At 44.5% G+C, this 11,754-nt stretch overlaps 1 protein-coding gene across 3 annotated transcripts in view; it reads right to left on the bottom strand.

Moving 5' to 3' along the window:
- The window catches only part of SEMA6A (semaphorin 6A), a 119,367-nt gene extending 108,173 nt beyond the window's left edge, over window positions 1-11,194 (bottom strand). For all 3 annotated transcript variants that reach the window (XM_084225535.1, XM_084225534.1, XM_084225536.1), the window contains exon 1: window positions 10,636-11,194. The gene's annotated coding sequence lies outside the window, so the exon portion shown is untranslated. The remainder of the gene's footprint in view (window positions 1-10,635) is intronic.
- Between the last annotated feature and the right edge of the window lie 560 nt (window positions 11,195-11,754).

Below are 11,754 nucleotides of genomic sequence, written 5' to 3' on the forward strand. Positions count from 1 at the left end.
ATTCTACAAGTTGCCTCATATTTTCAAAGTCTTTCTCTGATAGTCACTTTAACACATGTATGTAGTTACTCTTAATAATGTTTTGACTAATCAAAACTGCATTTTTCTCACTATCAACCAGTCACTAGCCTTCATCTCACACCTTCAGGCCATTAGCTCAACGTTGGCTAAATTTGCCTTTTGGACTACATATGTTGTTGAACGAGAACAGGATCTCTCTTTTTTTTTTTTTTTTTTATCTTGGGAAAGGAAGTGTTCTGGCAGCATGTCTAGGTCTTACACATAAAACAGGATAAAGCAAAAAAGACTACACCACCCTGAAATATACGCATCTCGTGATACAATTAATCAGTTTCTGAACATGATGAACTTCCCTACAACAGTATTAAAAGGAAACACCTTGCAGATAATAATGAAAAAGTGTAGTAGCTCATGAAAAAATCTTTCCTTTTCCCAGAGCAGATCTTTAAGGATTTAGTTCTTAATTTCTTTTTCAAGAAAAACAAATTCCTATTCCAAATCAAGAATAATTTCACTGGATGGAAAAAAAAAAATCATCCTAAAGCATTGCTACTTTAAAGTTTGTCTTCTTACTTCTCCATAAAACCTCATATAACTCTCCAACTCTCCACTTGAATTTCTTCCCAAAAACTAACAAAAAAGTCCAACCAAACCAAACCCCAAAACAGAAATTCTGAACAACGTATTTCTAGAAAACAAAGTTCTACTGCAGGGACACAAGATATGTTACATAATCATCCTCATATAACAGAGTACAGGAAATTTTTAAAAAATCAATTTAACTGTGATCATTTCTGATTTAATATGGTTTGGATCAGTAAGTAGTAATTGCAAAAGCTGTGCATTTGTAATTAATGAGTACAAATTATTCAGAAGTGGAACGGGTTGAATGCCATTAGAAGTTTATACACATAGTACCAAGTTCTGTTCATACAGAAAATTAAATTCAAAAGTTGATTTTAATTCACGATGCCCCTCTTTCATTAGAGAGCTCTGATGAAAAGCCAGTAATACAAAGACTATGACCCGAAGTTCAAGATTGCAGTTGAACAGCCTCTAATCCTCTCTATATAATAAAAAAGGCATTTTTGACTAAAATACGAGGCTGCATTTAGCCATGCTCATGGTGTGAAGTACCACTCAAGAAAGATAATCCTGTGGGACTCTTGCCTGCAGGCAACAGACACCAGACTGTGCCCCACGTATGAAGCATCTGTCGGAAAAGGCGTGTCATCCCTTCCTTTTCCTTGCCGTGGTGTTTTGAGGCAGAATTCCCACACAAACCCAGGCATGCGGGCCAGGGCTCCAGCTGCCCTCCAACCATTCCTGCCCATCCACGCTCTCCAAAGGACCGCTGGGATGGGTGAGCTCCGCCCGCACCCGCTACCAGCTGCAGGCACCCGGGAGCTCTGAGGCTGAACAGGGACCTTGTTCCTCCTCTCCTCTGTTTGCTCATGAGCACACAGCCCAAGACAAGCACCAAACTTCCAGGAACATTCAGGTAGTAAGATGCTATTGAGCATATACGAGATTTCCAAAGCAAATGCTGTGACATTTGCTTAAAAGACACAAACAGGACAATTACTTTCACAGGAATTATTGTTTTCTTTTCTTGATAAGATTGGTACATTTGATGCTAAAATTCAGCTGTTTGGGGATGCAGAAGAACATTTATTATGAACCATAAGCAAACTGAAAGAAAAATACTCCCAGGGAAGTGGCTGAGTCACCAATTCAGGTATTTAAGATACACAGAGGCATATAAAAGATGTGTAGATGTAGGCTTTAGGCACGTGCTTTAGTGGTAGACTCAGCAGTGTCAGATAAAGGGTTGGACTCCATGATCTTCAAGTACCTTTCCAACCTAAATAATTCCATAGTTTTAAACGGCGTAAGGGCTTGTTGATAGGTGCTGAGTAGAAATACATTTTTACCCTCCAACACACTGGCTCTTTAAACTGAGTATTGACTTATCATTCACTTCTCTGTTTCTTGAAGGCAAAAAATAAATTGCAAGGGAAAAAAAAAACCAAACCACCAGTGTTAAACAAGGTACAAATGTTCCTTACAGAACTGCTTAAATTAATTTCTATGCAGAGGGATCCTATACCTAACCTGAAACAAAATGGAATATAAAAAATTCAGAGGAAAAAAAGGACAACAACAGAATTTGTACATCTACAGTTTTTGACCCAAGATATTTCCTCACTATTACAATTGATACCTCCCTTTCAAAGTGAAATAAAAAAGGATGGAGGCATATTATTCTGTCAGTCTAACAGACCCATGCACATTCTGACTTTACCAGGAAAAAGACTGGGATTAATTTTACGCAAAATACGCGTATTCAACACAGATCCAGAAGACTATAAACCAGAAGATACCATATTATGTGAAAGCATAGAATTCCAAATACAGATTTTGTGTGCATCTACCAACAAATGAAACTTTAAAATTCATGTCAAACTTTTTGACTTCATTTGTTCAATTCGTAGGGCTCCTGAGAATTACATATAACAGGTGCATGTTCTCAATCTGCTTGTTGATCTCATTTGAAAATTTGACAAGACTGTGTTGTAAAGTCCCAAGCTGAAGATTTAGAACTAATCTTTTAGTGCAAACTAACCATATGAAAGCAAAAAAGTTGCTGTTTTCCTGATTAATTCAAGTTATACAGAATTCTTTAATCTCGACTTTACATAGCTTTGATATTATACTTTGCTTTGATTAGTCAAGACTGGTTTTTTTGTTGTAAACAGAAGATACTTAGCAAGTTTCTCTGTGCTAGACTCAAATTGCTTCATTAGAACTGGAAGGATATCACATCATTCTGGAGACACTAAAATGCAGACTATCTGGTCAAACACATGGCTTACTATTGATCACACAAAAGTGATGAAGATTTTTTTCTCAATGGGAAAATAAAAAGGAAACCATTATTTGCTTACTGAAATATGCCTTTGCATCATTTTATATTATGCATAACAGACAAATCAATTGATAGTGAGCACCACATAGACAAGTCAGTCTTTCAGCTACTTTCCTTTTATACGTATTCACTACTTTACAATTTTTCTCACTCATCAAAAAAGCTATTTCTAACATCTCAGAGCTCTATATTTCTGAAAGCATGTATGTTTTAATGTTGAGTTTATGAACAAATATTGAAACATCGTTGAAAAAATACTACCAGTGCCAACATAGTGCTGAATGAACTTTAGTTCTGTCTGAAAAAAGTTAATTTCCTCTTTTCTACTTGGTAGCGCAAGCTGCTCTGCTGCTAACAAAAAGGTTCTTATTGTCTTATTACATTTAAAGTAGCAGTAAACATTAACTCAATCTCAAACATGGTATCATACTGCATGTAGCTAGGTTAAAAGGGAATGTAAAAGAAATTACCTGGTTTGCTTAGGAAACTCTAAATGCCCTAATTTATCCAACCATTTATCAGAAAAACTAATTAAAAGCCTTTTTTGTTCTTGCAATGGATAAAGGTAGCTATTAGTCTCTGAAGTGTGTGATTTTACCAACAAGACAAAACAAAAAGCAAATCTTGGGAGCAAATATCAGCTGGACATTCACATAACAAGGTCCAGAGAGACATATCCAGAAGTTTCCGCTTTTAATCCAACTCTGAATAATGTTGGATGCTGTTCTCTTGATCCTTCCGAGCTCTTCTACTGCCAAAATAACTGCAAGGCTTGCAAGTCCGAATGTATCGTCAGCCTTTCCCAAGGCACCCCAACACTATCTGAGGCACTGAAACTATGGCAACCGAATAAGAAAGCAGCTTCCATGATTAATAGATGAAGATCCCAGCGACAGTGCCTTGCTAGGCCATAATTCAGGAATGCAGTAGGAATTAGCATAGAATCCATCTCAATCTACCAATAAAAAGATTTTGAAAGGCATCAACAAAACCACAGTTTTTTTCTGCAAAAAAACAAGAAAAATCCACCAAAAACAAACCCCAACAAAACCCAAACAAAAAGCCCCTATGGAACTATAAACTGTTCAAACTCTCATTAACATTTCAATGAATGGCTGCCTCAAGAGTGAGTAGTGGATAAATGTTCATGAACAATGGTGAAGGAAGCAACATATGAAATTTTCTATTCAAGTATAAAAGCCATACGAAGAATACTCAATATATAGAATGTCTAAGTGAAACTGAGCCGCCATAGATAGGAAAGTAGAAATAATGTTTGCTGCAGTAAATAATATAGTTGGATACAGTTTTTCCCATTGTGTCGGGGATTCCTATCGGACAGTATTTTTCCCATCTGCTGAACTGGAATGCCTGACCATACCTATTACATAGTCTTCTCATTTTCACTGTTAGAAGGTCCCTGGGTCTATCAGGGTCATTACAAAATCAATGACAGTAAGCAATACCTTTTCTTTCTAAGCACATAATGAAACTTCTCCTATTATCACCAGTAAAAGTACTGGTAGAGTAGTCTTCATCCAACTAGATATTCTCAGACTGACATGAAAGGGCACAACAAAACTATTGGGGTTTTTTTTCCACTTTTATAAGCTCTAAGTTTTCACTAAAGACAACAGATTACAGAAATCACAAAAACATAGGAATGCTTTTTTTTTGCCTGCTTCATGGAGAGGTTGTAATGCTGCAGTCAAGGCATGGCTATACCTGGGAAGGATGAGGGAGATGATGGCAAAGGTTTCCCATCTGGAGGACAGAGCCCTTGCTGCCCTGTCAGAGGGTGCAGCAATGCTGTGCACCTGCCCCTGGAAACTCATTCACTTTGGAACTGAAGGCATACTGCAAAAGTGTACTGCTGTGGAAAGTTCCTCAGTAGCAGTTTTGTCAGTAGCTAAAAAAAAAAACCAAACCCCAAACAAACCAAAAACCTGCCACTAGCAAAAATGGCATGGAGTAGTCCATGATACATGAATTTCAAGTATGTTATATAAATACTTTACATAGAAGTGCCTATTATTAACAATATTTTTAAAGGAAAGGTCATCACTGAATGTAGTGAATTTACCATATGTCTTCACTCTCAAGATACAGCAACTGGCAGTTCTGTTAATAGCTGGTTTATCTGCTTTATTTTACATCTCTATTTCAGCCACTAAAGAAACACTCTGGGGCTTGGGGAAAAATTTCTTTCATACAAAAATGACTCTGTATTCACATCAAGCATTATTACAGCCCTCCTTTGGGCTGATAAATAACAACAATTCTATACTAGGAAAGACTTCATGAGATTTTGCAGCAAATTACAGGAGAATTTATCCGGGGTTTTTCTCATCTTCTTCTTCCATTTCTGAAAGCTCTTTTTTGTTGTTGCTGTTGTTGGGGTTTTTTGTTTGTTTTGTCTTTTTAAGTGAATTCTACTTTTCTTAAATTAAACTATAGTGAGAATTAAACTATAGATTTCAAAGGTCATAAACCTGGTAGCCTCATTTATGTTCATCTGGTGCATGAAAGCTGAGAACATTATTATTTTATGGGGGGAAGCATAGATCTCTTATCTCCTTCCCTGTTTCCAACAATAGCAACCTTTATAAGAAATGCCAAAACCTGCAAAAGTTTCTATGTAAGCCTGTCCTTAAAGGGCCCCTCCTAAGACTTCCAGAACACCCTAATTTTGTACTTATTTTTATTTTTTCTCTCCCTCCATTCCCATGCCACATTTAATTTTGAATCCTTTCACATTTTCCAGAGGCTGGAACAATATAGGCAAATGAGAAGCTTGGGAACTCCACAAGACACAGAGGAGCTGCAATACCTAAAATTATAACACAGTAGGTGGCACTCTTCCCTTTAAAACCTAAAGCTATGCCTTGGGCATGTGCTGCCATATTGACATGCTGCAATCAAGATTCAAAAACCAAAGCAACCCTCACCATGGATAATTAGAGATCTCTTAACACTACAGAAACATAAACACTCAATTATTTCCATGGCCATGGGTAACACAGCACATAAAGAAAATAGAGGCATACAAACTCTGCTCTGCCAGGTTTGTGCTTAACTGGAGTAGTCCACTTCTACCTCCACAGACCCTATGCACATTTAAGCCATTCCTTACTCAGAGGATTGGCGCAACAGGCCAAAAATGAAAATATTCCTTTAGAGATCTGTCAGGCTCAGGTCCAGGCTCTCCCCCAGCGGATTACTTCTCTGTTAGAACGCTGTTAATGGTTACTATATGCTGTTGATCAGCAGTTGGACTCTGTGCTACTGATTTTATCTTGCTGTCAAAGTGTCTTGCCCACCTAAGAATAATCCTGATACACAGAATATATGAATATAAAATTTTCAAATGGTCACCAGTAAAAAGCATAGCTCATTGCTCTTATTTTTCTGTTGCCCTGTCAAACAAAGCTTGTCACAATTTGTTGGATGTGACTTGCTCCATGACACACAGATCTAGGTCTGACTTATAACATTAAGGATCAGTTCAGACCAAATGTACTCAGAGGATAGCTTCAGGTTTTTAGCAAGTATTGATTCCCAGCAGAGAACAGTATTGTCAGTTTGCGGCTTAAACACAAAAAAAATCCACATTTAAGTAATATTTCAGCAACTGTGTTTACTCTTAGAAAATTACTTCAGCAGGCAAGGCTTTCCTGGGTCAGCAAAGCTTACTTGGGTGAATGAGCCTGAAAAAGGTGAGGGCTAAAGATTTACTTCATCAATAAATGAATAGTAGCAGGTCAAATACTGCAGCATCTGTATCAAATTAGGATAGTGAAAACTTCTGGTTTAGTACAGTTCAACTTTTCTAGCATATGCTGCATCTAATATAATTTCAATGTTGTTTTCCAGAATTTCAGGATTTACTGGCTTGTTTGTTTTCAGCATTCTGCTGCTACTGGCATATGGGAATCAGGTACTATACACAAAACATTTGTTTCAGTAGTATAACAATGTGTTCTTGCAAAGAAGCTGGATGTGAGACATGTATTAGCTCAGGTCAATTTAATCCTAAAACATTTTATGTCTCCCCTGCTGTAAACCATGTGAGCTCCTTTCATGTGTATTTATGTATGGCTCTTCAAAACAACATGACAAATTTCCCCTTCCCTTCACAAAACATGCACAAGCAAGTCCACAATCACCTACTTCCTTTCTAATGCAAACAATTCTAGTCTGGATTTTTCACAGGTCATTAATTTGATCTCTGTCCTTCCTTTTTTCTCTTTTTTCTTTAAATTCCTTTCAAAAATTTAATGAAGGCAACTCGTCATTCTTAGCCCGATCCACCAATCTACCTCCTTCTTCAGTCTTAAACACCAGTAACTGCAATATTCTATTTGCAAACATAAAGAAGGGAATATGGCTAATACTCACTTTCATCTCCAAGAAGCTAGAAATGTTAACTAGCCATCCTCCTCATAGATGTCAGTGCCCAATTATTTTTTCGTTCAAGTAGTACAAATTCAGTTGATAAGGCTGGTTTGCCATTAAGCAAGAATATACAGCTTTCAAGTAGACTAATTGAGAACACACAGAACATCTGTGACTGCCTAGTTTCTAGTCTCTGAAAGCATTCACCTGTGCTTCAAGCCTTTGGTGCCTACTACATGAAAAGCAAATGTTGCAAACATACATTACAATAGTACTTACTATTTTAAATTTTGTTTAGCATTTAGACAGAAATCTCATCTGGGCGTGCGGCTCCTGAGCTCAACTTCCATGAATGCCAGAAATTTTCTCCAGTGAAGAGTGGTGGAGAACAGAAATCAACTTTTTCATGCATATGAAATTATTTGGCTTTAAAGAGAGTCAGTTCTCTCCTACTTGCAACTTATTAGAAACTACCACATTAAAACCAGGCTCCTATTAGATAAAAGGATACCCTAAACAGCGAAACACCGTGGCAACTCTACTTCTTTAATAGTGACAAACCTTCCCGATCCTACTGTATCACGTACTTGCTTTCAACCATGTTCAAAGCAATTCCATGAAGAAAGAGATTTGTTGGAGTAACCAACAGAATTTCCTCATAATACACTAGAACAGTGTCATTAAAAAAAAAAAAAATTAAAAAAAAGAAAATAAAAAAAAAGAGATGCTAACCACAGCAAGATCATTTTGTGTTTCTAATCTGAAAAAAATGGCAGAGGAAACCCTGAGCATGATAACAGCTGCATAAATCTTACCATGAGAGAAAGCTACAAAATCTCAATGAATTTTGAGAATTGAATTTTGAATCAAAAGAGCCTGACTGAACTGGACTTTGTCATACTGATGTCAAAGGATTTAATCACCAAGTAAAGATTACTTGAATGAGAATGGTTTACTGGATGACAGATTAAATGAATGCACGCCAAAAGCATGAATTAATTGTTGCAAAGACAGTGGGGAAAATCGCACCTTTAGCCACTATCTTTGAGGTCAAGTTAGTAATTTTATCGTCGCTGGATGATACAAAACAAGTTAGAAGAATCTATGTCAAATAATAAGCAACTTTGTGCAGGCCTGTGACAGAAAATGGTTGGGGACACTTAGCACTTCGTTATTTACAACACCTGCATGCTGTGTGTAGGCCTTTACAAAATGAAGCATCCACCTTGCTTGCAGCGCCAGGAATTAGTATGTTTTACAGTTTATCACAGACCTAACTAAAGCCTTTATTCTCTGCTGTTCCATCAGTGAAATAATTTTCTGCAGCAGCTAAACATCCCTGCTGCACAGATGCTGGCACAAACGTGCATGTTTATAAACTTCAAAAGAAAAAATTATCTCGGGAGAGGAACAGGAGAACAAATTATCTCCTGAACAAGCGGCCGAGGCTAAAAAAGGACAGAGCCAAATGCCTAAGGGAAACCCAGCAGTTACTGCCTTGCGACTCACCCTGGGATGAGCCAGGCAGGACAGAGGCGGTGGCGACAGGCAGAAGGGCATCTCCACTGAAACTGACCGGGCTGCAGCCTCAGCCCCGCTTCCCCCGCCAGCCCTCTATCCGCACGTCGTCCGGTCCACCCCCGGGAACGCCTCCCTTGGACAGCCAGGCAGTCAGGCACGAAGAAAGGGGCGGTGGGACGGCAAGAAGCAGGTACTTTCCTCACGCGTGATGGAGACCCAAACTTTCCACCGTCTTCCCTGCGGAGCGAGGGGCGGTGCTGACCCTCGGCCGCCCCAGGGGCTGCCCGAGCCCCGCCGCCGCCCCCCGTGCCTCGGCGCTGCGTCGCCAGAGCACCGCAGACGGAGGCACGGGAGCCTTCCCTGCCCGTGCACATAAGGGGACAGAGTGTGTGCGTGCAGGGTGAAATCCCTTCCCTGCCCAGCATCCCTTCCGCTCAGCATCATCCTGTGCCACGCTCAGCATCCTTTCCTCACCTCAGCATCATGCTGCCCCCTCCTCGGCACTCCTCCCAACCTCAGCATCCGCGGCACGAAGGAGCCCCGATCCCCGCCCGGCGTCCCCGCGCCCCGCCGCCGGCCCCAGCGGTCCGCCGCGGCGTGGGGCGTTTGCGGGGCTCCGCGTCGCCAGCCTGCAGCCCCTCCTGGAGGGCCAGCCCTGTTACTCGCCATTAAAAAAACTTTCTCTTTTCCGCCGTTTCTCCCATTTCGGCCGGAGCGACAGGGCGAGTGCTGAGCGCAGGGGGAAGAGTTGCGCTGCCTTGCACGGCTTCCCGCCCGCCGGGCGGCCACGAAGGGGTCTGGCCTTGGCTAGCCCGTCTGCCTGCGCTCCCCGGCCAAGGAGAAGCGGCTCGGCAGTGCCGCCGGCCCGCGGGGGAAGAGGCTTGAGGCGCCCGGCAGAAAGGGGCGGGGAGCATCCCTACCCCAGAGCCACCCTTCGCGGGGCTGAGGGAGGGCAGCCGGCAGCCCACCTTCACCGGGGCCAGAACGGAGGGGAAGGCGGTCACTGCCCGTAGGGAGCGGGCGGCCCCAGCCCACGATCGCGAACAAAGCCCGCGGCTGCGCCTAGGGCTGCTCCGCGGAAGAAGTTGCCTCGATTCCCGGCGACTTCCCCCAAAAAGCAGCGCCAGCCTCGGAAAAAAAAAAAAAACAATAAAGGAATACACCGGCCGCGACCCAGCTGCACCGCGGGAACACCCGAGACAGCGGGGTTACGCCTCTACACGGAGCGCACACATAGTTCTTGTAACAAAGACCCACCACCCAGCCCCACACGATGCCCGGAGGCCCCAAGGTACGCGCCCGGCGGCCTCGGCGGCGGCCCTGGCGGCGGCGTCCCGCGGCCGCCCAGCTCCCCACGGTGCCCGGGCGGGCGCGACCCCCTGCCGGTAAGGGTTCGGGGATGGGAGGCTAGGAGCCCCAGCCCAGCGCATACCAGCCGCGCCAAGGGCTAGGGGAGGGAGGATAACATGTTAGGCAATTGGAGGGGTGGAAGAAGGGAAGAAAAATATGGGGGGCAAATAAAAAAGGGAAAAACAGACGAAGCCACGAGATGCCGGGAAAGTGACAACAGCAAGCGCAGCGTGTACACTTGCGGGCGGCTCTCCTCCTCCCTAGGCGCTGCAAACGATGTCGAGACAGAAGGCAGAAGCAGCCCGCCTCAAAGCACACACCACCCTCGCTCCTTCCGAGCCGGCCGGGCGATCCGTGAGCCTCCCCTTCCGAGCAATCCCAAAACATAAGGTAGGGGTACGGATAGGGGGGTACTGTACCTTTTCGGTGCATGTATCTGGGCAGCTAGAGGACAACTAGCTGATGTAGTGTCCCATTTAGTAATCCATTTTAGGGGATCTCTCTGGGAAACTGGAGCCACTCTCTCCTTTGCAATCCTTTGTCATTACTACATGTGTGCTTCCCGGGGGATGGTATATTTAATATTTCTACTTTCTGAATTGCAAACGCAATTTGTTCATTTCCAATGATGGACGAAGAGGGGAGTGATCAGAGAGAAGAATAAAAAAAAAAAAAGGAAAAAAAAAAAAGCGTTAGCAACTCCTCTCCAGACCCAAATTCCACTACGGTTCCACTTCAGTAAGTCCCCTTCAGTCGAGCCTCGGGAGGTAAGTCATTTCGGGGTCTCCTGGTCCCTCTCTACCAAAAGTGCTCCCGGTGTGACGGCTGCTTCAGAAAAACTCCGAGGCTGGAGGTACTCGCTGTGCCACGGCAGGAAAGCGGAGTCGCTGCTCGCCTCGAGCTGCCGGGCATCGGACTGTGCGCGGCGAGGACGTGGGAGCCGCTGGCTCTCTCTCCCTCTCCCTGTCTCCCGCCGCTGCCGCTCCGTCTCCCGCCGCCCTCCCGCTGTCCCCGGGACGCGGCTCCGCCGGCGGAGGCGGAGACAAAGCCCGGACTGGAGCGCGGCGGGCGGGCGGACGGGCGGGCGCGCCCCGTGCCCCGCCCCGCCCCTCCCGCCGCCACGGGCGGGGCACGCGCGCGCCCACCCCGCCCCGCGAGGGGCGGGGCCGGGGGCGGGGCCGCGGCGGCGCCGGGCGAGGCGTGAGGGACCCGGGGCGAGGCGTGAGGGACCCCGGCAGCGCGGATCGGGGCGGCCGCGCGTCGTCCTGGGGCTCGCTGTGGGCGGCGCTGCTGCCGGCGACACTCTGGGGCTGGTGCCGAGCGTCACCGGGCTTACGTGGAGCAGGTGTCGGCGGAGGGGACTCGCCGCCCTCGGCCCTCGCCCGTCTTTTCGGAGCTGTCGCCGCCTCCAACCATCACGGTCGTTCCGCGCCGGCAGGGCGCGGAGAGGCGGCGAGGGGCGGGGAGACGCCCGCAGCAGCTTCGAGAGCACGGGGCGGGACAGGGGCAGCCGGGTGCAGCCCCCCGAAGGACTCGCC

The sequence above is a fragment of the Fringilla coelebs genome (genome assembly GCF_963513975.1).
Source record: "Fringilla coelebs genome assembly, chromosome: Z".
Classification (NCBI taxonomy): Eukaryota; Metazoa; Chordata; class Aves; order Passeriformes; family Fringillidae; genus Fringilla; species Fringilla coelebs.